This window comes from Bos indicus x Bos taurus, chromosome 1 (assembly GCF_003369695.1).
Source record: "Bos indicus x Bos taurus breed Angus x Brahman F1 hybrid chromosome 1, Bos_hybrid_MaternalHap_v2.0, whole genome shotgun sequence".
Classification (NCBI taxonomy): Eukaryota; Metazoa; Chordata; class Mammalia; order Artiodactyla; family Bovidae; genus Bos; species Bos indicus x Bos taurus.
This window is the reverse complement of record NC_040076.1, coordinates 67,972,380-67,999,208: the sequence shown is the minus strand read 5'-3', so window position 1 is coordinate 67,999,208 and position 26,829 is coordinate 67,972,380. Positions and strand designations below refer to the sequence as shown.

The 26,829-nt window shown below is 44.3% G+C and overlaps 1 protein-coding gene across 1 annotated transcript in view; it reads left to right on the top strand.

Moving 5' to 3' along the window:
* Positions 1-26,829, top strand: part of MYLK (myosin light chain kinase) — a 280,259-nt gene that overhangs the window by 592 nt on the left and 252,838 nt on the right. The gene's annotated exons all lie outside the window — the stretch shown is intronic.

The window sequence follows — 26,829 nt, the reverse complement described above, 5'->3', positions numbered from 1 at the left end:
CCGTGCAGGATGACTGGGGAACGACAGCTGCGGGGCGGGGGTGCCACGTGAAAGTCCTCCCTGTCTAAATGCAGCCCTGGAAGATACGGCAATGGGTGCAGCTGTGGGGTCCCAGACAAAATTGGGGCGCCAGGCGTTGCAGTCTTTCTCTCCCTCCCTGCTCCTCACTCAAGCCCCTCGCCTGCTGCTCTGCCTGTCTTCAGCCAGTTTTATGGTTGAAAGACTCTTGTTCTCAGATCATTGCGGTTGGAAAGTTTAGGCTAAACTAATTCCCAGGTGTTAGCTGTCAGTGGTTAAGGCAGAACTCCTCCATGGAACTTGTGGCTGCTTACACTCCTCAAGACCCAAAGGACTGAACTTCTAGGAGTGGTGTTGCAGATGTGAAGATGGCTGGTGGGGAGAGTTTTTCAAGCATTTGTTGTCGTTGAGGGGTGAGGAGGGCACATCCTCTAGATAGTAACCTGAAGTAGAAAGACCCAGCTGCTTTGCTGCCTAGCAAGGGTAAAAATAACCATTGCAATGGAAGGAGCTGGGGGGAAGTGGGGGCACACCCAGGCAGTGGGAATAGTACCAGGCCTCAGGCCACTGGTTTCTACCATCCCTCCTCTCCCTGAGTGCAAAGAACAGAGTATGTGAAATCTCCACTTGCCACCCACCCCACAGCCTGACTAGTGCTGTGTCCCCTTTCCACCTGGGGCTGTGGGTTCCTCCCTGTTTTAGTGCAGTCATTTGTCAAAATGCACAGCTGGTCAATAAGTTATTTGTAAATGGTGGGTTTGAGAGGACTGTTTAGGGGACCCTTCACCCTTTAAAGTGTGGGGGATCCACAGATCCAACAAAGTCTCTGGGGGAAGGGCTTCCCTGGTGGCTCAGAGGGTGAAGAGTCCCTCTTGCAAAGCGGGACACTTGGGTTCGGATCCGTGGGTTGGGAAGATTCCCTGGAGGAGGGCATGACAACCCACTCTAGTATTCTTGCCTGGAGAATCCCCATAGACAGAGGAGCCTGGTGGGCTACAGTCCATGGGGTCACAGAGAGTCAGACACGACTGAGCGATTAAGCACAGGGGGAATGGTAGGTGCTTCTGGTAACCTTACTGGCCACCTAAAAGGCATCTCAGGTTGTAGTAAAATAGTTTTGTTTTCTCCTCACTTTATTTCCCTCTTCCCCTCCATCTCTTTATTTTGTCTTAAATTCTCAACCCCCTTGCGTTTTCTCTTTGGTGATCCTGTCTTAGTCTCTTTCCCTTCCCTGCATACTGCAGCCATGTGGAAGGTGACGCTGCTGGCACCACAGTGCCCTGGGCTGGTATGGAATGTTCCTTCTCAATGCCCAGAGTGAGGTGGGCCTTTTGTCTTCCATCCTGACTGGGCTAAGAGCCTTCAGCCAGAGCAAGTGGGAGCCTGGGCACTGGGTCCTGGCAGACAGGGGTGGGGTGGCTGGATGCTGGCTACTGGACTGGGTAATGGGTACCCTGGGGACTTGCACAAGAGCCTTTTCACCAGGATGTGCATATCTGTTCCCTCACTCATGATGCACAAAGATGCTGGTCCTCAGGCACTACTAGGCATGAACTTGGAAAATTGCTCCAGGTGGCAAAGGATTTGTGTATTTGGTTTATTTTGTGTAGTATCTAACTAACTGAGGAGTGGGGAGCTGGGGTTAGGAGAGAGGCCCTTGCAGAGCCAACGGTGAGAGAGGAGTTTTAATGGTAGCGGGGGGAGGGCGGTCTGACTCAGCCTCAGTGGAATAGATTGTGAATGCTCTGGGATCACCATGGCCTCAGTATCTATAAGATTGCCCTCTTGCTTCACACACATCCCTCCCTCCCCCCAAAAATATGAATCTGAGTCTGTGAAACAGAACTAGTTGATTTATTGGCACTTTGTCTTTTAAGAGATTCAAGAGGTGGCAATTTGAGAATGCAGCCCTGCCCCGGTAGGGGTTCAGAGACCCAGTGAACATGTGGACTCTTACTTAGTATCTTTCTGAAAACACTTCTTGGTGCTCTGGAAATATACACCAGGGCCCCTTGGCAGCCTGACTGCCCTTCCCCCAGTTCAAGCCAACACACTCTGATTGGGAAATTGTTCATTCTTATAAGCTTCCTGTCCTATCCTTTCTGTAATTGTGGAGAATTTTAGAGAAACACCCTTAGAAAGTAAACTTTCCCAACACAAGATGTTATCCTCTCCCAACCTGACTATTGTGTCCTTCTCCTCTGAACCCCAGGGAGTGTACCCAGGGGGCACGAGGTAGGACCATTTGCATGGAAAGCATACAAGTGGTGGCCTGGGGCTGGGAGTCCAGAGAGCGGCGCAGATGTCACTGGAACAGGCTCCTGTGCCGTGTGACGTCTGCCCCCTTCCTTCCACTCCCCCAGCCTCCTGCTCCACAAGCACAGAAAGGTGACTGTGCGGGCTGGGGTCTGCTGTGTGAGTCACTCGCCTCGCCCACCTGTGCCCTTCCGCAGAATTCCCTTGTCTGTCTGTTGAGTTCTGGCTTCACACTTCTCCATTTGTTTTAAGCCAGCAGGTTGAGCACCTGTAGCTCTTACAGCCTGAAGGTGGGTGGACCTCGGGGACTGTCACTAGGGCTGCAGATGTAGCCCTCCTGCCGTGTCAGATGCTCCTGCTTGTCCGGGCCGTGGCCCTTGTGAAACTGGGCTGGGACAGGAGCAGAGCCTGGAGGAAGGCCTCCCTGTTTGCTGCTCGTGGGGCTAGGGCTGGCCTTCCAGAGGCTCACACTGTCCTCCTGCTCACTGTCCCTTGTGTCTGAGGGCGAATGCTTGTGAGGGACACCCTGCAAGGGAGCTGTGGGAATTTCCATATAGATCTGGCTTCTCGAATATCCCAGTGCTGTCCCCTCCCCCCGCAGTTGCTGCTTTTGTCCCCCTTTCTCCTCTCCCCTCTTCTTTTGGGTCCTGGGTACAGAGCCCTCTGGAGAACAAAAGAAAGGGGTTGAGGAAAGGATCTCCTTTTCTTTCAGATCTGCTGCTTAATTTCCACCTGCTTCCCCTGACTCTGGGCCCCCAGATTGGATGGATGCTAATTTGTGAATGCAGGACTCTATGAGTAGTTCACATAATCTTTCAGGAACCAAAATGCTTCACAGTTGAGCTTTCATCATCGAGGATGCTGTTTATCTGTTTTGTTTTCAGAGGTTGATATTTCTGCTGCAGAGCAGATCCCCTTCGGAGAGAGAGGAGCATGAGGGTAGAGTACGCTCTTTGGAGTTAAGCTTGGGCTCAGAGCATCCTGTTCACTCACTGGCTGGCTGTTCTTGGGTATGGTATTTAACATCTGTGGGCTGAGTGCAGTTCCCTCGTCAGTGAGGGTGTTTATATAAATGAAGTGAATGTGTGACTATAAAGAGGTATAAAAGAAGGAATAGCTATTATTCTATGTATTGAATATTGTTCCCTAGGTCTATGGAATGACCTATACCTCAGCCAACAAGCGTGAATGACAGACCTCCTCTCCATCTAGCCCTGTGGAGGATTATACAAGGAAGGTACTATGCCCAAGGGACTTTGGGTTTTATGGGGAAACAGCGAACATGAATGCAGTATGTAATTAGAAAAGAGGGGTTAGTTCTGTGGTTCAGACTCAATTAGAAGAATTTTGGGTAGCAAAAAATTCAGAGGCTGACGTGACGAGGAAAGGCCGCAAAGCTTTTCCTCAGGGAGCAGGAGAGAGGGTGGTTACTGGCCTGGAGAGAGGAAGGTGGGAATACATGTTTCTTGTCTCCAAAAGCTCTCCTCTCCTCCTTTGTTAGAACCTGGTGAAGAACCTTTGGCCCTGTGGTGAGCTCTCAACCATGCAGAACAGCTTGTCCTGAGATTTATTTGGGGGGAGTTTTCCCTCTGCTGCCCAGAATGTTCCTGGAACAATTTTGTTTTTACTTTATCCTGGGTCAAAAATTATAAGAAGCAAATCTACAGCCAGAGTGAAAGCCCATCCCACAAAGACTTCTGGGCTCCCAGGGCTCCGTGTTCTTTCCTCATGCTTCATTTCTGTCAGCCCACCTGCCAGCTGCATCATAGTGAGGTGGAAACCCTAGTCTAGGAGGCCAAGACGTTGGGTACAGAACTGAAAACAGCCAGAGTTCTTATCTCTTCATTCTGATGGAGGACGGTGATGGGCTGGGAAGGCCTGACTTTGACCAAAGTGAAAGTGAAAGTGTTAGTTGCTCAGTCATCCCTGACTTTGTGACCCCATGGACTGTAGCCTGCAAAGCTCCTCTGTCCATGGAATTCTTCAGGCCAAAACACTGGAGTGGGTAGCAATTCCCTTCTCCAGAGGATCTTCCCAACCCAGGAATTGAACCTGGGTCTTCTACATTGCAGGCAGAGAAATGGATGTAAATTGGTTCTCTCATCTGTCCTTCTGGTTCCCCAGAGTCTTTGAAGGCTGTCTCCTTTAGTCTGAGAGTGCCCTGGGAAGCAGGTTCCTTCCTTATCTGGCCCGACTCTGCCATCACTGCCATATGCCTGCTGCCAAGGCCCCAGAGTACCCTGTGTCTGCCCACGCAGCTCTCCCTGACCCCTGAAATCCCAACCCCCATCCCACCCAGTACCCAGAGTTGACACCTGGGGCTGGACCTGCCTTGACTCTGGAATGCACCATCCTTTGCAGGAATTTTCACCCCATGAACTGAACATGGAAGCTCTTGCCAGTCTCTACTGACCTTGGAAGGAAAGACTCTTCTCCATTGCCTGGGATGGACTAGGTGGAGGCTATGTGAAAAACCAGGAAGAGGCTGTGGTTTGGAGCTGTGTGGCACAGCTCCAGTGCTGTCCAGGTCTCTGCAAACACATATTTTACTGGAGAGGGGACCTTTTCTCTGCTTGCCTGAGGAACTGTGGGCAGATGAACAAGTGCTTGGTAACCTTTACTTGCGATGGAGTCATAAGTTGTGGTGTCACACTAGGCCATGAGCTCCTGAGGGTAAAGGCCATGGTTTATCTCCACGTCCTTGCTCTTAGTCCAGTAAGTAGTCTTAGTATCTGACACGCCATGGTGCCCGGTCGTCTGTGCTCAAGGCCTGGCTGGTGGGTGAGTTGGAGTGTTCAAGAAAGATCCTCAGGCATCTCCCCTCTGCTGCTCCAGGAGAAGGTACTTTCCCTTATTTGCCTCGCTCCTCCAAAATGTCTTCTTTCTGGTTAGGCATAACTGTTGTGTTTTTCTCCTGAACTCTGTGCGTGTTTCCTGTCGAGTACTCAGCCCATCCAGAGAACATGCCTAAAATGCACCTGTTCCTACTGTTCCCCCTCATTCAGGTTAAGTTCTCATTCCACATTTTCGTTTTCATGTCAGCAGAGCATTTCCATAGTCACTTGGTTGGTAACACTGAGGAAGTGGACATGTTCAGGAGAAGACGACAGGCTGTTTCAGTGTACCTGTAACTGGCCTCTTACTACTACGGAAGCTTGTCTTCACGTTCACAGTAGGGCCTCATGCTGGGCATGAGACATTTAATGTAGATACTACTGATTCTACCCCACAGCATTTCAACTGAAGTGTTTTAGGGAGTCCAGGCTTTTTGTTGTGACTGGGCAGCCACCTCGGGCACAAGCTGGTTGCAGATGACCACAGCTGCTCAGCCCTTCTTCCTGTGGTTCCCCCCTCTACAGGTTATCCCAGGCAGAGAGAATCCCTGGGTTTTACTTTCATATTGCTATTGCTCGTGACCAGACCTTCACTACCTCACACTTGGACTATTAACTGTGGCACAAATACATTTTACACTTGACTGCTTTGTTAATCTTAAAGCCCAATCTGGCTGTGTCACTCCACCTTTAGAAACCCTCTGTGGCTCCCTGCTTCTCACAGGAGACCCTTAACCTGAAGCGCAAGGGCCTCTGTAATCTGACCTCCAAGGCAATGGAACTTGTTAATTTATTGTCCCTAAACCCAGTGTGCACTTTCCTGTCTCTCTGCCTATGTGAGCTTATCCTCTCCTGAAATATTCTTCACTTTCCTCCTTGATTGACAAGTCCTTCTATCCTTAAATATTTGTTCAAGGAATGATTAAGTTCCTAATACACGTCAGACACCGTCCCAAAATGGAGACTGCCTTAGACCTCCTGAGTTTCACTTCAGCTTCAAGTTCTCTTCCTCATTTGAACTTCTGTAGAGACTTTGAATTGGTCCCTGTAAATTCTTTTGATTGTGACAAGTCATACATTATTTTGAAAAGTTTACATGTTTAGTTTTATTTATGCTAAAATTTTTACATGTACAACTACCTTGAAAAAATTTCAAAGGGAAGACATGCCTAAAGCTTTTATTTCCTAGTAGCAGTCTTTCAGCTCAGTTCAGTTCAGTTGCTCAGTCGTGCCCAACTCTTTGCGACCCCATGGATTGCAGCACGCCAGGCCTCACTGTCCATCACCAACTCCCAGAGTCTACCCAAACCCACATCCATCAAGTTGGTGATGCCATCCAACCATCTCATCCTCTGTCGTCCCCTTCTCCTCCTGCCCTCAATCTTTCCCAGCATCAGGGTCTTTTCAAATGAGTCTGGTCTTTTCAAATGAGTCAGCTCTTTGCATCAGGTGGCCAAAGTATTGGAGTTTCAGCTTCAACATCAGTCCTCCCAATGAACACCCAGGACTGATCTCCTTTAGGATGGACTGGTTGGACCTCCTTGCAGTCCAAGGGACTCTAAAGAGTCTTCTCCAACACCACAGTTCAAAAGCATCAATTCTTCAGTGCTCAGCTTTCTTTATAGTCCAACTCTCACATCCATACATGACTCCTGGAAAAACCATGAGAAACGCTGGGCTGGAGGAAGCACAAGCTGGAATCAAGATTGCTGGGAGAAATATTGATAACCTCAGATATGCAGATAACACCACCCTTATGGCAGAAAGTGAAGAAGAACTAAAGAGCCTCTTGATAAAAGTGAAAGAGGAGAGTGAAAAAGTTGGCTTAAAGCTCAACATTCAGAAAACTAAGATCATGGCATCCAGTCCCATCACTTCATGGGAAATAGATGGGGAACGATGGAAACAGTGACAGAGGCGGACCTTTGTTGATAAAGTGATACCTCTGCTTTTGAATATGCTATCTAGGTTGGTCATAACTTGCCTTCCAAGGAGTAAGGATCTTTTAATTTCATGGCTGCAGTCACCATCTGCAGTGATTTTGGAGCCCCCCAAAATAAAGTCTGACACTGTTTCCATAGTTCCCCATCTATTTCCCATGAAGTGATGGGACCAAATGCCATGATCTTCGTTTTCTGAATGTTGAGCTTTAAGCCAACTTTTTCACTCTCCTCTTTCACTTTCATCAAGAGGCTCTTTAGTTCCTCTTCACTTTCTGCCATAAGGGTGGTGTCATCTGCATATCTGAGGTTATTGATATTTCTCCCTGCAATCTTGATTCCAGCTTGTGCTTCTTCCAGCCCAGTGTTTCTCATGATGTACTCTGCATATAAGTTAAATAAGCAGGGTGACAATATACAGCCTTGACGTACTCCTTTTCCTATTTGGAACCAGTCTGTTGTTCCATGTCCAGTTCTAACTTGCTTCCTGACCTGCATACAGGTTTCTCAAGAGGCAGGTCAGGTGGTCTGATATTCCTATCTCTTTCAGAATTTTCCACAGTTTCTTGTGATCCACACAGTCAAAGGCTTTGGCATAGTCAATAAAGCAGAAATAGATGTTTTTCTGGAACTCTCTTGCTTTTTCGATGATCCAGTGGATGTTGGCATGTTGGCATGTTGATCTCTGGTTCCTCTGCCTTTTCTAAAACCAGCTTGAACATCTGGAAGTTCACGGTTCATGTATTGCTGAAGCAGTCTTTCAGAACCCACTAATAACAAAATTCCTTTGGGAGCGTTGTTGGCAAAATAAACCATGCCTCCCAGTCCCTGGCCTAGACTTGGGTGGGGTCAGGGAATCTCTTGTTTTTACAGGGCTCCCCAGGTGTTTACAGTATCAGCCAGAATTGAGAATCAATCTTCAATGCTTTTTTACTAGGTAATTATTTCTTTGATTTGTGTATTAGGAAGGAATCTTCAAAATTAGCAGAAACCAATTCAGCTAGTTGAAGAGAAAAAAAAAATGGTAATAGTTGTATAATGAAAAGAGATAACATTCTCATATTTTCTTGATTTCAAGTTACCATAGGCTATAAGATTTACATCACTTTCCAGATTCTTGGGGAAAAAACACTTCCTTTAATATATACAACTTTAGACAAAGTTTCAATGTGGTTTTAATCATACTGTCTTTCTTCAGTATTATCATAATCAAAGTATTCAGATCCTTCTGAATTGTGTTTTTCTATCAGAGTTATACAAGACTTCAAGATAAAATGCTATTTTGATCATCTGTGCTCATGATTTTTTAATGTTGAGCCATCCTTGAATTATTTTTTTTTATTTTATTTTATTTAACTTTACAATATTGATTGGTTTTGCCATATATCAAAATGAATCTGCCACAGGTGTGGGCCTGTGTGTCAGCCCCTTTAGGATCAACAGAATAATTCTGAGGAATATTAAAGAATACCAGGGTTTTATCTACATTTCCTTTAGTTTATACTTTTAGTTCTGGTTTTTCTATAAGAAAATAACATTGCTAAAAGTTAAATATCTTTTTCTGAAAGTTAACTGGAAGCTTTGAAAAAATTATTCAGTACCCAACTTATCACATGTTGCATGTAAATTAGTAGCACCAACTTTCCCTACCTTTGAAAAGTATGCTTTATTTTGATAAATGTAGCAGTTTCTGTTGTCTTTTGATTTCATTGCTTGACAAGTGGTAGACATTGTTTTAGTTACACAATAACTTTTCTTTCCAATGTTGCATCATTATGGAATCTTTTTTAAAACTTTTTTTGACATTAGAAAAACCAAAGTATGATTTTTCTAAATTTTTCTATTTTTTCATACAGTAAAATTCAGTTATTTTAGTGTACAACTTTGCGTTTTGACAAACATAGTCATGTAAGTATTACCATAATCAAGATACAGAATATTTCCCTCACTTCTAAAAATTGCCTTGTGCACTGTCCTGGTCAAGTCTTCTACCACCTGAAGACCTTAAATAGGAATTGCTGATCTGATTTCTGTACCTATGACTGTGCCTCTCTCAGAATAGTTTATCTCCTTTCATTTAGTGCAATGTCTTGGAGACTTATCTATGTTGTTGGGTATACCAGTAGGTCATTCCTTTTTGCTGCTGAGGGTTATGTCATTGTATGTGTTCTCTATTTGCCAGTTGAGGGATATTTGGGCTGTTTCCAGAATGGGGTGATAATGAATAATTCACTATGAGTATTTGTATACATGTTTTTATGTCAACATAGATATTTACACAAGTGAAATGAAAATCTAGGAAGGGATTGCTGGGTGGTATAGAAAAAAGAAAAAAAAACTATCTCCAATGCTTTCTTTAAGATGTTTATAGTTTTAGGTTTTACATTTAGGTCTAATCCATTTTGAGTTTTTTTTCCACATGGTGTAAGGTATAGGTAAAGGTTCTTTTTTGCATACAGACATCCGATTACTCCAACACTGTTGTGAAAAGATTATCCTTTCCCTCCTGAATTGCCTTTGTATCTTTGTTGGAAATCAGTTGAGAATGTATGTGTGGGTCTGTTTCTGACTGTTCTTTTCCACTGGTTTATGTGTATATCCTTTCAGCAATACTACACTGTCTTTTTGAAAATTAATTAATCAATTATTTTGGCTGTGTTAAATCTTAGTTGTGGCACAGGGGATCTTTGTTGAGTCATGTGGGATTTTTCACTGTGGTGCACAGATCTCTAGTTGTGGTGTGGAAGTTGTGGTGTGTGGGCTCTCTAGTTGTGGCATGTGGGCTCCAGAGCATGTGGGATCAGTAGTTGCGGCATGCAGACTCTCTAGTTGAATACTACACTGTCTTGATTATTGTAGCTTTGAGTTTTGATGGGAGAAATATCAATAACCTCAGATACTCAGATATCATCACCCTTATGGCAGAAAGCAAAGAAGAACTAAAGAGCCTCTTAATGAAAGTGAAAGAGAAGAGTGAAAAAGTTGGCTTAAAACTCAACATTCAAAAAACTAAAATCATGGCATCTGGTCCCATCACTTCATGGCAAATAGATGGGGAAACGATGGAAACAGTGACAGACTTTATTTTGGAGGGCTCCAAAATCACTGCAGATGGTGACTGTAGCCATGAAATTAAAAGATGCTTGCTCCTTGGAAGAAAAGCTATGACAAACCTAGACAGCACATTAAAAAGCAGAGACATTACTTTGCCGACAAAGGTTCATCTAGTTAAAGCTGTGGTTTTTCCAGTGTGGATGTCAGAGTTGGGCCATAAAGAAAGCTGAGTGCCAAAGAATTGATGCTTTTAAACTGTGGTGTTGGAGAAAACTCTTGAGAGTCTCTTGGACTGCAAGGAGATCAAACCAGCCCATCCTAAAGGAAATCAGTCCTGGGTGTTCATTGGAAGGACTGATGCTGAAGCTGAAATTCCAATACTTTGGCCACCTGATGCGAAGAATTGACTCATTGGAAAAGACTCTGATGCTGGGAAAGATTGAAGGCAGGAGAAGGGGCCGACAGAGGAAGAGACGGTTGGATGACATCACTGACTCAATGGATATGAGTTTGAGCAAGCTCCAGGAGTTGGTGATGGACACAGAAGCCTGGTGTGCTGTAGTCCATGGGGCCTGCAAAGAGTTGGACACAACCGAGCAACTGAACTGAACTGAGTGGGAATCTTTCAACTTAGTTCTTTTCCAAAGTATCTAGAATAGTCAAAACGATTCTGAAAAGGAAGAATGGATCTATAGATTCAATACAATACTAACAAACCTTCCAGCAGGTTTTTATGCAGAAGCCAATAAGATGATTTTGAAATATTTCATAATCAAGACAATGTGGTATTCAACTAGAAAGCCTGCAACAAAGATATGATGTAGCCAAATAAATAAATTAATTACCTAAGTTGATTCTCCAGAGAGCCCTGGGGCTTCTGCCTGAAAGTTGGATCGGTATGAGGGAGAAGCATACCTTGGACTGCTTTCCTTGTGGAAGGCAATAGCCTGGCCAGGCCCATAGGGTCTGGGACTCTGATGTTCATTCACATCTGCTTCCCAACCTGGTCTGTAGAACAGAGAGTAGAGGGAGTAGGAGTTGCTATAATTTTATGGTGAAAGGGCTTTCTTCCCAGTAATTTCAAGCAACAGTCAACAAAATTTTTCTGAAAGAGTCAATAGTAAAAATTTTCAACTTAGCAGGCTATATATACTATGTCACAAGTATTCAACTCTTCCTTTTTTTTTTTTTTTTTGTAGCATGAAAGCAGCCATAGATAATGTTAATGAATGGTCATGACTGCGTTTCAGTAAAACTTTATTTACAAAAATAGACAATAGGCTGGATCTGGCTTGTGGGACATAGTTTGCCCAGCCCTGCTATAGTCTGTTCGGAGAAGTCAATGGCACCCCACTCAAGTACTCTTGCCTGGAAAATCCCATGGACAGAGGAACCTGGTAGGCTGCAGTCCATGGGGTCGCTAAGAGTCAGACATGACTGAGAGACTTCACTTTCACTTTTCACTTTCACGCATTGGAGAAGGAAATGGCAACCCACTCCAGTGTTCTTGCCTGGAGAATCCCAGGGACGGGGGAGCCTGGTGGGCTGCCGTCTATGGGGTTGCACGGAGTTGGACACGACTGAAGTGACTTAGCAGTAGCAGCAGCAGCAGCAGCTATAGTCTGTTAATGTGGTGAATTACATTGATTGATTTTTAAATCTTGAACCAGCCTTGCATTCTCAAGATAAACTCCACTTAGTTTAGAACATCTGGTCTGCACCTGTCCTTGTCTTTGTTTCTTAGCTTGTCACTGAGCTGGGAGCTTCTCAGAAGCAGGGCCACAGTAATATCACTTCTTATCTCCCATCAAGCATAAAGTGGTGGTCAGTAAATATTGTGCCTGTGTGGGAAGAACTGTATATGTTCATGGTACCTCTGCTGACCTTGCTTTATGGTTCTCTCAGTGGCCTAGAGGAAATGGGGGTTGTGTGGAGGGTTGGGTCCAAGTGCTGTCACTGCAGGCACAGGCTGATCTTTCATTTCAGAGGCTATTTTGGAAACATGACTTAAGTTTGGTCTGTGGGGAGCTGCTTTCTAATTACTCTCTCCTTTTCCTGAGAGTTGTGGTTGGCACAAGAGTTCAGGCATCCAGATGCCAGCCCCAGTGCTGGTGTTCTGAAAGGGCTTGACTAACTCCTTTCAAGGGCCCTGGTCTCCTTTTACTGAGGGGTTTGCAGGTGTGTGGGAGAGTCAGAGCAGGAGGGGTGGGACAGTCTGCCTACTGAACGTGAGCATGGCTGACCATTGTGTCTCTGGGCAGCTGTGTATTGACCACATTGTGCCATGGCAACTCTGTGCACCAGACAGATTTTGTACAGGTACACAGATTCCATCTCAGCTACTTCTCATTGATTGGGACAGTGGATGTGTGGTTGATGGGAAGGGTCTGGGCTTTGCAGCTCTGCAGACCTGGGTTTGAATCCCACCTCAACAACTTACTAGATGGATGAGCCTGGGAAATTATTTAGCTGGTCTGAACTTACCTTCACTCATTTCTATAATGAAGATGCTCACAACCTCCCAGCATTGTTGCTAGGGTTACATTAAACATGTCAACCCTCTCCTGAGAGATGAGAGGGCACTCTGAAGGATATTAAGTGAGGAGTGGTGGGCAAGTCTATAGAGAAATGCAAAGCAAGTTTCAGACATGATGGGAAAATCCCGTTAGAAGTCTAGGGTATGGAGAGGGGCTATTGGTCGCTTTGTCCCACCTCAGATATTTTTTCCTGAAGGGGCTGAGTCTGAATTTTTTCTGGGACAGGGAGTGGCTGACTACCTGGTGTGGGTGAGGCCTTGGGTTTTTTGGTGCTTTTATCTTATTGAGCCTGGTTCACTGGGATGGGAACAGGATCCTGAGATTGTGCCAGACCCTGGTTAGTGGAACCAATCACATAATTGCCTGATATTTGACAGTGCCAGGCCTCTAGGACCTGGTGACAGTCATAGCTGCCCCCACCCCACCATTATACATGTGTAGGCTTCACTGGGGGCATGACACATTTGGCCATCCTTACTGCTCCGTAGGCTAAGGGTGGGGTGAGGGGAGTCCCCCCGAAGTGCCGCTGGGACATTCCCACTCTTTGTGCGCTCCAGGGTCTCTGCTTTCCTTTGTTGGCATTCTAGATCCCTGGGTCCAGTTCTTAGAGGGTGAGGCCCCTGTGTTTCCTGCAGGAAGTCAGTGAATTAAGGAAACTGCTGCTTCCAGGCCCATTCTGCCCACACTATGGAGGAATCTAACCAGAGTTTTTATGAGAGCTCATAAAGTTTGTTGAGGATTGGAAATTAAATAAAGTTCCAGTTTTATCATCCTGAGATGATTTTCTATTATTGTACCTTAAGACAACATTAAAACACAGATACGCTTGTAATATCCCTGGTTAAAAAACAATGTTAATCTTTACTGCATGAAAGATAAAATTCTAACTGTTCAACTCGGCATGCAAAATAGACTACAGTTGGACCCCCACCACATAAGATATTCAGTTATCATTGAGTGGCTATAAGTACTTTTCATTTGCATAATGTTTTATAGTTTACTTAATGTTTCACACAGTTTGCATTTAATTTTTATCAGTCTTATGATGTCTTATTATTAATAATATTAGACTTATTAGGCTATTTAGACTTATTAGACTAATTAATAATAAGTCTTATTATTCTTATTTCTGTTTTATAGTTGAGGATCTAAGGCTCAGGGAAGTTAAAAAGAACTTGCCCAGTTTCACATGGCCATAGTAAAGTCACTATTTTGAGCAGAGGGCAAAAAATAGTGGTTACTTGCCACTTCCTAGCTGTGTGACCTTGAATAGCTTTAGCTCTAAAATAAGGATGATACAGCTTTGTCATAAGATTTTTGTGAGGGTGAAATGAAATAATACAACCAAAACACTTGGCGTATTGCCTGCCATATAGTAAGGGCTCAGGAAATGTTAGGTATTATTATGATACTCTCTTTAAACTTCTGCAATTAACGTTTCCAGTTTTTAGTCCACAATTCTGAGTAACACTGCTATAAATATCTTTGTCCAAATGGATTTTTTTTTCTGTGTCATTTCCTTGGATTATATTCCAGGAACAGCATTACCAGGTTGAAAGGTATGATCTTCTTTTTTGGCTTTTTTTCCATATCACCCGAGAGCCTATTACTTGAACAATTTTCCGATTAACAGGCCACTCTTGGACCCATGAGAGTGATTCGTCTCCTGCGGATGGTACTTCCCTGTGACCTCTCTCTCAGCCTCTTAGAGGGACCATCAGTCATTGTTAATAAAGGCCAACAGATTCTAGACTGTTTGGAGCCAAGCTGTATAAAACAGGTTGTGCCCACAGCAAGACATAGACCAGGGTGTTCAGCAAACTGTACCCCAAACCCTAGGAGTGGCTGGCCTCTCGCCTGCTCCCTGCAGGCTGCCTACAGGCTCCCTGGACAGACTTAGCATATGCACTGTTGGTAGATAGGATGGGTGAGGAGTGCTGTTGAGGGAGGTGGGAGCTGCTTCTGAGGGCCTTTCCTGAAATTGTAGGGAGAAAGCCTGTGTATGGGAACCATGAGTGCCTCCAGATTTTTTATATGTGAGGGGGTTACTAGCTTCTTAGGGCCGCTGTAAACAATGCATCACACACTGGATGGCTTAGAACAACAGAAACTTATCCTTTCACATCCTAGAGGCTTGTTGTCGTTCAGTTGCTCAGTTGTGTCCGATTCTTTGTGACCCCGTAGACCCCAAGCCAAGTGCGCCAGGCTTCCCTGTCCTTCACTATCTCCTGGAATTTGCTCAGACTCATGTCCATTGAGTCAGTAATGCCATCCAACCATCTCATCCTCTGTCATCCCCTTCCCCCCCTGCCTTCAATATTTCCCAGCATCAGGGTTTTTTTCCAGTGAGTCAGCTCTTTGCTTCAGGTGGCCAAAGTACTGGAGTTTCACCTTCAGCATCAGTCTTTTCAAAGACTGTTCATGACTGATTTCCTTTAGGATTGACTGGTTTGATCTCCTTGCAGTCCTAGGGACTCTCAACAGTCTTCTCCAGCACCACAGTTGGATAGTATCAATTCTTCAATGCTCAGCCTTCTTTATGGTCCAACTCTCATATCTGTACATGACTATTGGAAAAACCATAGCTTTGACTATATGGACCTTTGTCGACAAAGTGATGTAGTGGCTGGAAGCCTGAAATCAAGGTGTTGGCAGAGCCATGCTCCTTCTGAAGGCTCTAAGAAGCGTCCTTCCTTGTCTCAGCGTCTGATGGTTTGCTGGCAAGCCATTGGCATTCTTTGGCTTGTGCATGCATCCCTCCAGTCTCTGCCTCCATCTTCGTATGGCCATCTCTTCTGTGTCTCTCTATGTTGTGTATGTGTCCAATTTGCTCTCTTGTTGTACGGACAAGAGAGTAGTCATTTGATTAGGGCCCACCCTACTTCCATGTGAATTCATCATAACTTGCAAAGACTGTATTTCCAAATAAGGTTATATTCACAGGGTGCATGGGAAGGGGTAGGATTTCAACATGACTTTTTGGAGGATGCAGTTCAACCCACAACAGAGCAGTTAAGAAGGAAAAGTGGAAAATGTCCATTTCCTGTATCACTGACTGTGTTGTGGAGGGGGCTTGATGGTGTTATAGACAGTGGTAATGCTGTTGGTGGGAGTGCTGGCTGTTGTCTCAGGGTGGTGCTGCTTCTAATCTTGGACCCCCTCTACCCACCTACCACCCTGGTCTTGGACTGGTCTTGGACTATGTCAGTGACAGATGTAGAGATCAGGCGCATGTGGCTGGGGTGATGCAACCAAGGGCGAAAGGGCTTAGTTACCAAGGGAAAGTGATTTTCCAGTATTGAGTGGAGAATAGGAGGAGCTCAGGACTGGGCAGACATGCAGATCTCAGGCTAAGTCTCAGGCCAGCTGGAACACCATGGCTTCTGTTTCTCCACTGAAAGGTGAGGGGGTGAGACTGGATGGCTTCTGCAGGCCCTTCCTACTTTGTCATCATGTAATTCTTGTTTGAGACTTGACATCTTATTTATTTTTTTATTTTGGTTATACCACGTGGCATGTTAGTTCCTTGACCAGAGAGCAAACCCACACCCTCGGCAGTGAAAGCTCAGAGCCTTAGCCACTGGACCACTGAGGAAGTCCCAGAGTTGGCATTTTAGAGAAGCTCCTTGACCCTGAAGATTGTTGTGAGGTCTGTCTAGCTGATGGGGGTATCTGACATGGGAAGGGTGCTTAATAGGGGACAGCTTCAGGACCTGGTATTTCCCATCCAGGCCTTTCCAACAGGACTTTATTTGAGTCACCTTCTCCAGGAGGCCTTTTCCTGGCCACATTCTCTACAATATTAACCCCACCCCTGATATTTCATGGCCTCTCTCCTGGCTTTGTTTTCTCCTCCTTATACTTAACCCATATACAACATGGTTTATATATTCTTTTCTTGTCTCACATACTCTCTGTTTCTCCACTAGGTGGTAAGCTTGTGGAGGGCAGCGATTTTTATCCAATATTAAATAGTGACTGTCACATCTAGGCAATCAATACATTATTTGTTGAACATTGAATAATTGAAGGTATTATAAATTGGATAAATTTTTAAAGGGATGTACCAGTTATAATCTTTGAGGCATATGATCATTTGTCAGCTCCAGCCCCCAGCATTATCAGACTTTATATTTTAGCCATTCTGGTGAATATGTAGCAGTATCCCCAAATGGTTGTAATTTACACTTCCCTAATGGTTAATGATACTAAGAATTTTTTCATGTGCTTATTGACAATTCTATGTCTTTCTTTCTGAAGTGTTATTCAAATTATTCAACTATTTTGTCCATTTAAAAAAATTATGTTTTTTGTCATTTTATTATTGAGTTTTAGGAATTCTTTATTTATTCTAAATACTACTTACTTGTCAGGTATGTGATTTGCAAACCTTTTCCCTAATTTTGGCTTGCCTATTCATTTTCCTTTTTTTTTTTGGTTGTGCTGTGTGGCATGCAGGATCTTAATTTCCTCAGCAGGGATCAAATCCATGGCCCCTGCATTGGGAACATGGAGTCCTAAACACTGGACCATTAGGAAAGTCCTCTATTCATTTTCTTAACAGTGTTTTCTGTTTTAAATTTTGAGATCTAATTTATCATTTTCTTTGTAAAGTTTTTTTTTCCATGTCCTAAGAAACTTTTCTGACTCCCATATTACAAAGATCATCTCTTATATTTTCTTCTAGAAGCTTTCTAGCTTTAATTTCTATGTTTAGATCTGTCATCCATCTTAAACTAATTTTTGTGTGCCATATGAAGTATGTATGTGTTTGCATGCTCAGTCGTGTCCTACTCTTTGTGACTCCACGGACTGTAGCCTGCTGTGCTTCTCTGTCCATGGGATTATCCAGGCAAGAATACTGCAGTGAGTTGCAGTTATGAATGTTGAGCTTTAAGTCAACTTTTTCACTCTCCTCTTTCACTTTCATCAAGAGGCTCTTTAGTTCTTTGCTTTCTGCCATAAGGGTGGTGTCATCTGCATATCTGAGGTTATTGATATTTCTCCCTGCAATCTTGATTCCAACTTGTGTTTCATCCAATCCGGCATTTCCAGTGAGGTACTCTGCATATAAGTTAAATAAGCAGGGTGACAATATACAGCCTTGACGTACTCCTTTCCTGATTTGGAACCAGTCTGTTGTTCCATGTCCAGTTCTAACTGTTGCTTCCTTCAATAAATGGCATGTTAGTAATTTTTATTAGGTTTCAGTATTTTAAGAATGCGGTTAGTTTCTGAAATATAAAAGACCCTCAGGGAAGCTTGCTGAATTTACAAATGGCCTCCAGAAACAGCCTTCTCCAACTTAAATTGCTCAACTTGGCAATTTGAGAACACGTGGTCAGGAAGTCAGAGTAAGGATTGTGAACTGGAGCTGGTCTCTAAATATTCCAGGTGGCATGGGAGCCAGTCCAGATGGCTGATGCTGAGCCAACAGGGCTAAGGCTTCCTGGGGAAAGAGCAGACTGCTTGCCTGGATTCTGCATGGGATCTCTGTGGGCCTGGAGCTCTACAGGGCGGGGAGGACGCTCCTGCCGAAAGCAACAAGTGAGTGAGAGAGCACACTGCCTGCGCAAGGCTGGCATCTTCTAGTGTTGTTGTCTGATGGATCAGAGACCCATCTCTGTCTCTGGTTTTGAATGGATCCTGCAAGATCTAGCTGCACTTCTTGAAAAACCCATTTAAATGGAGTTTGTATGATTAATTTTGAGTCCAGTTCATTCTGAATGTAAACAGCTAGCAGTGTCAATCAGGTATTTGCTGAGTGCTTGCTAAGTCGCTTCAGTCGTGTCCGACTCTGTGCGACCCCATAGACGGCAGCCCACCAGGCTCCCCCATGCTGAGTGCTTACTGGGGACCAAACTCTGCAGTATGTTAGGACACTGCTCCTGCCCTCCAGGAGCTCTCCATCTAGTTGTGGGGGGTGACACCCATACAAAGAGGTGTGAGATAAGTGCTGAATGACCTGACACATGAAGTGGCCAGAGGACAGCTTCAGCAGAGTGCATGAATAAATGCCTTCTACATAGGTTGTCATATTGATGATAGACATTCAAGCCCTTCAGCATCTGCTCTAACCCACCCCTTCTCTCTTCCAGAGGTGAGAACTGACATTTGAGTGCTTCCTTGGAGAGTGACACTTTAAATGGGTATACTCATTTTCCCCTTCTGATGATCTTAAGTCATGAGCTCTGTTCAGTTCAGTTCAGTCACTCAGTCATGTCCCACTCTTGGCGACCCCATGGCTGCAACACGCCAGGCTTCCCTGTCCATCACCAACTCCTGGAGCTTGCTCAAACTCATATCCATCGAGTCAGTGATGTCATCCAACCATCTCATCCCCTGTTATCCCCTTCTCCTCCTGCCTTCAATCTTCCCTAGCATCAGGGTCTTTTCCAGTGAGTCAGTTCTTCGCATCAGGTAGCCAAAGTATTGGAGTTTCAGCTTCAGCATCAGTCCTTTCAGTGAATATTCAAGACTGAATTCCTTTAGGATGGGCTGGTTTGATCTCCTTGCAGTCCAAGGGACTCTCAAGAGTCTTCTCCAACACCACAGTTCAAAAGCATCAATTCTTTGGCGCTCAGCTTTCTTTATAGTCCAACTCTCACATCCATACATGACTACTGGAAAAACCATAGCATTGACTAGATGGATCTTTGTTGACAAAGTGATGTCTCTGCTTTTTAATATGCTATCTAGGTTGGTCATATATTTTCTTACAAAGGAGCAAACGTCTTTTAATTTCATGGCTACAGTTACCATCTGCAGTGATTTTTGAGCCCCCCCAAAATAAAGTCTGTCACTGTTTTCATTGTTTCCCCATCTATTTGCCATGAAGTGATGGGACTTCATGGTCCCATGATCTTAGCTTTTTGAATGTTGACTTTTAAGCCAACTTTTTCACTCTCCTCTTTCACTTGCATCAAGAAACCCTTTAGTTCTTCTTTGTTTTCTGCCCTAAGGGTGGTGTCATCTGCGTATCTGAGGTTATTGATATTTCTCCCTGAAATCTTAATTCTGGCTTGTGCTTCATCCAACCCAGCATTTCACATGATGCATTCTACATATAAGTTAAAAATAGGTGATAATATACAGCCTTGATGTACTTCTTTCCCAATTTTGAACCAGTCTGTTGTTCCATGTTTGGTTCCAACTGTTGCTTATTGACCTGCATACAGCTTTCTCAGGAGGTATTCCCTGGTATTACCATCTGGTATTCCCACCTCTTGAAGAATTTTCCACAGTTTGTTGTGATCCACAAAGGCTTTGGCGTAGTCAACAAAGCAGCAGTAGATGTTCTTCTGGAACTCTCTTGCTTTTTCTGTGATCCATCGGATGTTGGCAATTTGATCTCTGGTTCCTCTGCCTTTTCTAAATACAGCTTGAACATTTGGAAGTTCATTGTTCACGTACTATTGAAGTCAGGCTTGGAGAATTTTGAGCATTTTGCTAGCGTGTGAGATAAGTGCAATTGTGCAATAGTTTGAACATTCCTTGGCATTGCTTTTCTTTGGGATTGGAATGAAAACCGACTTTTTCCAGTCCTGTGGCTAGTGCTGAGTTTTCCAAATTTGCTGGCATATTGAGTGCAGCACTTTCACAGCATCATCTTTTAGGATTTGAAATAGCTCAGCTGGAATTCCATCACTCCACTAGCTCTGTTAGTATCTCCATATTTCAGATGAGGAAGTGGGGGGACAGAGGTAGCAGGAGACTTAGGCAGGGTCGCTGAGCTGGTCCCATGGAGAGAACCCAGTAGCCTCGGTCCAGAGCCCACCTTATTAGGCCCACGGGGCACAGCTGACTATATTTATGACTCTCCTCTTTCAAATATACAGCAGGAAGGAGGATTCTTGACATTTCTTTCATGATTTTAACATGTAATCAGTGTCCAACCAGTTTTTCACTAAATATAGCCTCCTGTACATTATGCCCTGGCAGTAGTCAGCTGAAATATTCTTAATTTCAGAAGGGAAGGCAGCAAGACTGAACCACTGTGTTTACTGACCAATTTAGACTGTTTCAGGGCACAGCTTTGAGGATTGGAGCATGCCGTGAGTGAATATTTTAACAATCCATGGCAAGATGACAGCATCTTGGGCTCAGACACAAGAATTAGTTTCAGACAAGACTTTTTTCTCTGCCATAACTTTAACCAGCTGGAATTCTTTTTCATCCTATTCAACCTCCCAAAGTCAGGAATTTTGCCTTTTATTGGGAAATCTGCATTTCATTGTATAGATAGAACGCTATGTCCTTGGCTCAGTGGGTCTCGGAGAGAAGCTGGGTCTTTATTTTATTGCAGGCACTGGGTGTCCTGAGGGTTCAAATACCAGCAAGTCTGTTTTAAGCATGAGAGGCCGGAGACATAGCAATGCTCTGATCACAGGATGTGAGAGGGAAACTGTTCACCCTGGTGGAGTCTGAGCCTTGTACACTTGTGTGTGGGAAAGAGAGAGGGGGGTGCTGCTCTGAACCTCATGGCATCCACCAAGCCTTGGATCGGGACCCCAAGCTAGGCCTGCCAGGATGGGTGCAGCCATACCTGCCAAGGGGGAAGTACAGAGCTGGGAGAAGGGTGTCTGAGCCAGCACACCGGAAGTCATTGTCTAAATCACAGTAGTCCTCTTCAGAGAGTGTGTGTTATCACCTCTTCTTTGGGTGGTATTACATGACTCTAAATGTTTTTGGAACTTCAGTTTTAGAATAGTGATTAATAGGTTTAGAACAGTTCTTCCTTCTGAGGGAGAGTTCTGCCTTTTATTTAGCTGCATCTGAAAACATTGAAAATCCCATTACTTTAAAATGTATTTATGTATATCAATTTATTGTTTCTACTACCTGCAAGAAGTTACTGGTACTTTGATTGCCCACATCTTGCCAAAACCAGATGACATCTGTCATTTAAACTTTGGTCAACCTAATGGGTAGTAAATGTTATCTCACTGTTAATTTTTGCTTAACCTAAAGTAAGATTCGGAGAAGGCAATGGCAACCCACTCCAGTACTCTTGCCTGGAAACTCCCAAGGATGGAGGAGCCTGGTGTGCTGCAGTCCATGGGGTCACTAAGAGTCGGACACGACTGAGCGACTTCACTTTCACTTTTCACTTTCATGCATTGGAGAAGGAAATGGCAACCCACTTCAGTGTTCTTGCCTGGAGAATCCCAGGGACGGTGGAGCCTGGTAGGCTGCTATCTATGGGGTCGCACAGAGTCGGACTGAAGTGACTTAGCAGCAGTAGCAAGTAAGACTGGGTTCATTGCTGTGGTTTTTGGCTATTTGTAAATTGTCTGTTCTTGTCCTTGGCTCATTTTTCTATTTAGTTATTTGTCTTTTTCTTCTTGAGTTATAGAAGCTCTTTATGTGATAGTGATATTTGGACAGTCTTTTTAACATCTTGTATTATGAAAGTGAAAGTCACACAGTCATGTCCAACTCTTTGTGATCCCATGGACTGTAGCCCACCAGGTCCTCTGTCCAGGCAAGAGTACTGGAGTGAGTTGCCATTTCCTTCTCCAGGGGATCTTCCCGACCCAGGGATCGAACCCTGGTCTCCTGCATTGCAGGCAGATTCTTTACCAATTGAGCTACTAGGGAAGCCCTTGTATTATGACACAGCTTCATCTTTTGAACAAGGGTTAGATTTCTGGAATTGGCTAGCATTGGGCATGCTTAAATCAGGATGAATTATATGTGATAATTTAAATAATAAACACAATTGGCAAAACTGGTTTTGGGGACAAGCCAGGTGACTCTTACAAACAGTTTCCCTGGAAGGAGCAGAAAGTGCAGATAGACTAGAGCATAAGCTAGTCGTCCTTGGAATTCAGTGTGGTGGCATCAGTCAGTCAGTATCTTGTACAGAGTGAATGGGGAATTGTCAAAAGGGTGATTCTGGTAGGTGGAGGTTATTTAAAAGAGCTTCTACTACAGCTAGCACTCATTGAGTGACTGCTATGGGTCAGATATGCTGTGGGCCAAGAGCCCTGCTGCCCCCTCCCAAATGAACATGCATCCTTCAGAAGACAGTGTGTGGAAAGGTCACAGAACTAGCCTTTTCACCTGTCAAAATATGGTGTTGGGATTTCTCTCGTGGTCCAGTGGCTAAGACTCCTCACTCCCAGTGCAGGGGGCCTGGGTTTGATCCCTGGTCAGGGAACTAGATCACACATGCCTCAGCTAAGAGTTCTCATGCCTCAACTAAAGAACCTGCATGCCGCAATGAAGACCCAATGTAGCTAAATAAATAAATATTTTAAAAAATGCGGTGTTGACCTAGTATTACCCAATCCTCCCAAATCTGTATAACTATTATTCATTATAGAGACATACATATTTTACATCCATCTTTTCTGGTTCTTACTATGAGGCTATTTCTGTAGTAGTTTAGTGTATAGCTTCTACATCAAACTGCTTGGTTTCGAATCCTAACTCTGTCATTTACTAGCTGTGTGGTTTTGTGTAAATTATAAGACTTCTCTGTCCCTGATTTTCTCATTTGTAATACAGAGACAATAGCACCTACACTCCTAGGATGTCGTGTGGATTAAATGAAGTAAGGCACACAAAGCACTCAGCATGTTTGTTCTCAGGATGAAGTAGGGAGAGATGTTTTGGTGAGTTCAGGCCCGTGGCTCTCCTAGGCTGTCCAGGGAATTAATAAACAGGACAGGGGGTGGGTGGGAGGTTAGAGCCCATGTGCATTTCTGGGGAACCAGCCCCACTTTCCTTTCCTTAGCGCTTTGAGGCCTTGCACTCTCTCAAGACCTCTCAGTTCTTCCAAGTCCCACTACATTTTTCTGCCTATTATATACCATCTTCAGGGCCAAGGCCCTTACCGCAGGATCTGGGAACCATTGCAAGTGGTAAAAATAAGCTCAAGAAGGAGGAAAATCCTCAGAGCTCCAGCAGCAGCAAAACCACCAAGCCTCAGGGCCCTGACTGAGAAGGGCCCAGAATCGAATGCCAGTAGTGACCCTAAAGTTCTTGCTGCCTCTGTCTGGTTCTGCCTGTAGTTGAGGGTTGTCGGGGCATAGACCCCAGAAGCACAAATGGCAGAATTGAGGTGGAGGGGAAAATGGATATATAAAGCCAGGTGACAGCCCTAGAGTAAGCTGTTTTAGGCTGGCCTTGCCTCAGTATTAAAAACTAGGGCCATAACCTGTAACACACAGTTTCTCTATAGGAAAGAACAGGTGTCTTCAGATTGTAATAACAAAAACATTATGGGTTTTGGAGTCATATCCAAAGTCAAGTTCTAGCCTGGGTGACTTTGAGAAACCACAGAACTTTTCTAAGCCTGTTTTCTCTATTGAAAAATGAACATAATGGTGCCAACTTTGAACGACTAGCTGTTGTGACAATTAAGTGGGTATGTAAAATGCACTGTCATGCATACAGATGGTCTCTATTAAATAGGAGCTGTTATTATCAGTAAATGCTCAATAAATATTTGAATGGGTAGTGCAGCTAAATGGAAAACTGGCTGTGTTAGGGTAGACTTGGCAAAAAGCAAAACCAAAAATAAGCACACAAAGTAAAGCCCTGGAAGTCAGTCCTGAAATTGATGTGCCTCATCTCATTCCCACCTGGTACCCCAGTGAGACCAATTCTGGGAAGTTCCCAGTGGATAAACAGATGAGAGAGTTGCAGTGGTATGCTACAGGAGGGTGCCAGATTGCGTTGTTCCAACAGAAAGTGAAATTTCTCCCTATATGCTCATAGGCAAGGAAGAAGTCCCTTTCCATGGGAAGGAAAGCTACCTGTGTTGTGTGTTTTCCTCTTATTGATTCCAGACTAAGTTATATCCCTTTATTTATCCAGTAACTATTTAAGGACAATGTCACAGACACTGGAGACTCAGGTGTCCATGCCCCAGCATAGCAAGTTCTATTCCAAAAAGTATATGCTATATCAAAATATTTACTGTATTCTCTTTCCATCCCATTCTTTCTACCTGAAGTTTTTACACTTGAATGACTGGGAAAGATTCTATGAGTCTTTCATGTTCTTTCCAAAGTCCTGTTCTGGTTTGTTTGATCAATAAATAGCTTAGATCTAAAAGGAGAAGTTCCCAAACATCCAGGGTAGCTGGAGGCCAAGAGCAGTGGGTCTCTTTGCCTTCCTCACCACACTGTCCTTCTGGACAAAGAAGCTTTAGTAAGTGAAGATCCTTCTCTGACTCCAGAAAGAAATGATAGGCATTCACATATGACCCCCTTGTCCTTTTTTTAAGTTTCATTTTGGGGGTACTTGCAACTTTGGGAAGGAGGACCAGGTTGCTAATTTACATTTTGTTTGCATTTTGGAAACTGCTTCCCTGAATTCATGTCTCTGAGGAACAAAAGGAAAGAGAAAACAAAAAATGGACATCGCCAACCTCAGATGTGAAGTAACCATCTCTGTGGATCACAAAAGAAGAGACTTGCAAAAAGGTGACCGGGGGCTGAAGCTTCTTGTGCTGTGGGTTGGATGGAGGCAGTGGCTGTGAAGAGTGTGGCTCCTATGAAATAAAGGGACAAAAAGTACTCTGCAGACATTGAGAAACCAGAGTAAGGCTTGAAGTGTTAGTCTCTCAGTCATGTCTGACTCTTTGCAACCCCATGGACTGTAGCCTGCCAGGCTCCTCTGTCCACGGGTTTCTCCAGGCAAGAATACTGGAGTGGGTTGCCATTCCCTTCTCCAGGGGATCTTCCCAACCCAGAATTTGGACCTGGTCTCCTGCATTGCAAGCAGATTCGTTACCATCTGAGCCATCAGGGAAGCCACAAGGCTTGAAGTCAGGACCTTCTGTAAGAGCTCACTGGTCATGAAGGAAGCCTGGGTGTGTGAGAGGGAAGGGAGACTGTCAGCGTGCTGACTGGGACTTAGACGGGAATTGTGGACTGAGGAAAGCAAGGACAAGCGCACAACCTCGCTGCCGGAACTGAGCCCAGCTGCCCGCTGGTTCTATGCCTGCTGCTGCCATGTCCCCGTGGGGCTGTAACACCCACCTGCTTCTGCACTGCGGGCCTGGAGGGCCAAGAAGAAATGGGGTCAGAGAGAGGAACAAAATAACAAAAGTGAGAACAGACTCAGAAGGAACTCGCAGTTCCCAAACTGCAGATCAAGAAACACAAGTAATAGACTCAACTGTAAGAATAAGAAATTATCCCCAATGAAATTAATTTTATAGAATAGACTAAAAAGGAAACTTTATAATAAGTAGGTAGAGGATGTACCCTGTCCTTAAAAAAAAAGGAAAGCGTAACTTTCATTAGTAATTATGAGGACTTCACAGGAGTCACAGTGGATAAGAATCGCCTGCCAATGCCCAGGACACAGGTTCAATACCTGGTCCAAGAAGTTTCGACATACCATGGAGCAGCTAAGCCCATGCACCACAACTACTGAGCTCACGCTCTAGGGCCTGTGAGCCCCAACTACCAAGCCTGCATGCTGCAACTGCTGACGCCCATGTGCCTAGAGCCTGTGCTCTGCAACAAGAGAAACCACTTCAGTGAGAAACCCGGGCACTGCAATGAAGAGTAGCCCCACTCACCACACAGAGAGAAAGGCCACACAAAGCAATGAAGACCCAGTGAAGCCAATAGTAAATAAATAAAATTATTTAAAAAAAAAAGTAATTATGAAAAACACAAATAAAATAAGATCAGATGTATATATGAAGTGAAGTCGCTCAGTCGTGTCCAACTCTTTGTGACCTCGTGGACTGTATAGTCCATGGAATTCTCCAGACCAGAATATTGGAATGGGTAGCCTTTCCCTTCTCCAAGGGATCTTCCCAACCCAGGTCTCCCGCATTACAGGCAGATTCTTTACCAGCTGAGCCACAAGGGAAGCCCCAGGCATACATAAAAAATGTGAGATGAAAAATGTAGTTATTCAAATAAAGACACAATAGATAGGGTACACTGATTCCTAGATACCACTGAAGTATGAGTTAACAGATTGGAGAACAGTACACAGAAACTTACCCTGTAAGTTTAGAGATATGAAAGATAAATTGACAGACTTCAGCTTTCTTTGATAAAAGTTACAGAGAGAGCAGAGGGAATGAAAGAGAAGTGATATTTAAATAAATGGCTAGTAATTTTCCTGAGTTGAGTAACTGAATTCTTGGATCAAAAGTATCTCTTAGTACTATGGCGGTTAAATAAAAATTGACCCACAATTACATACATTGTA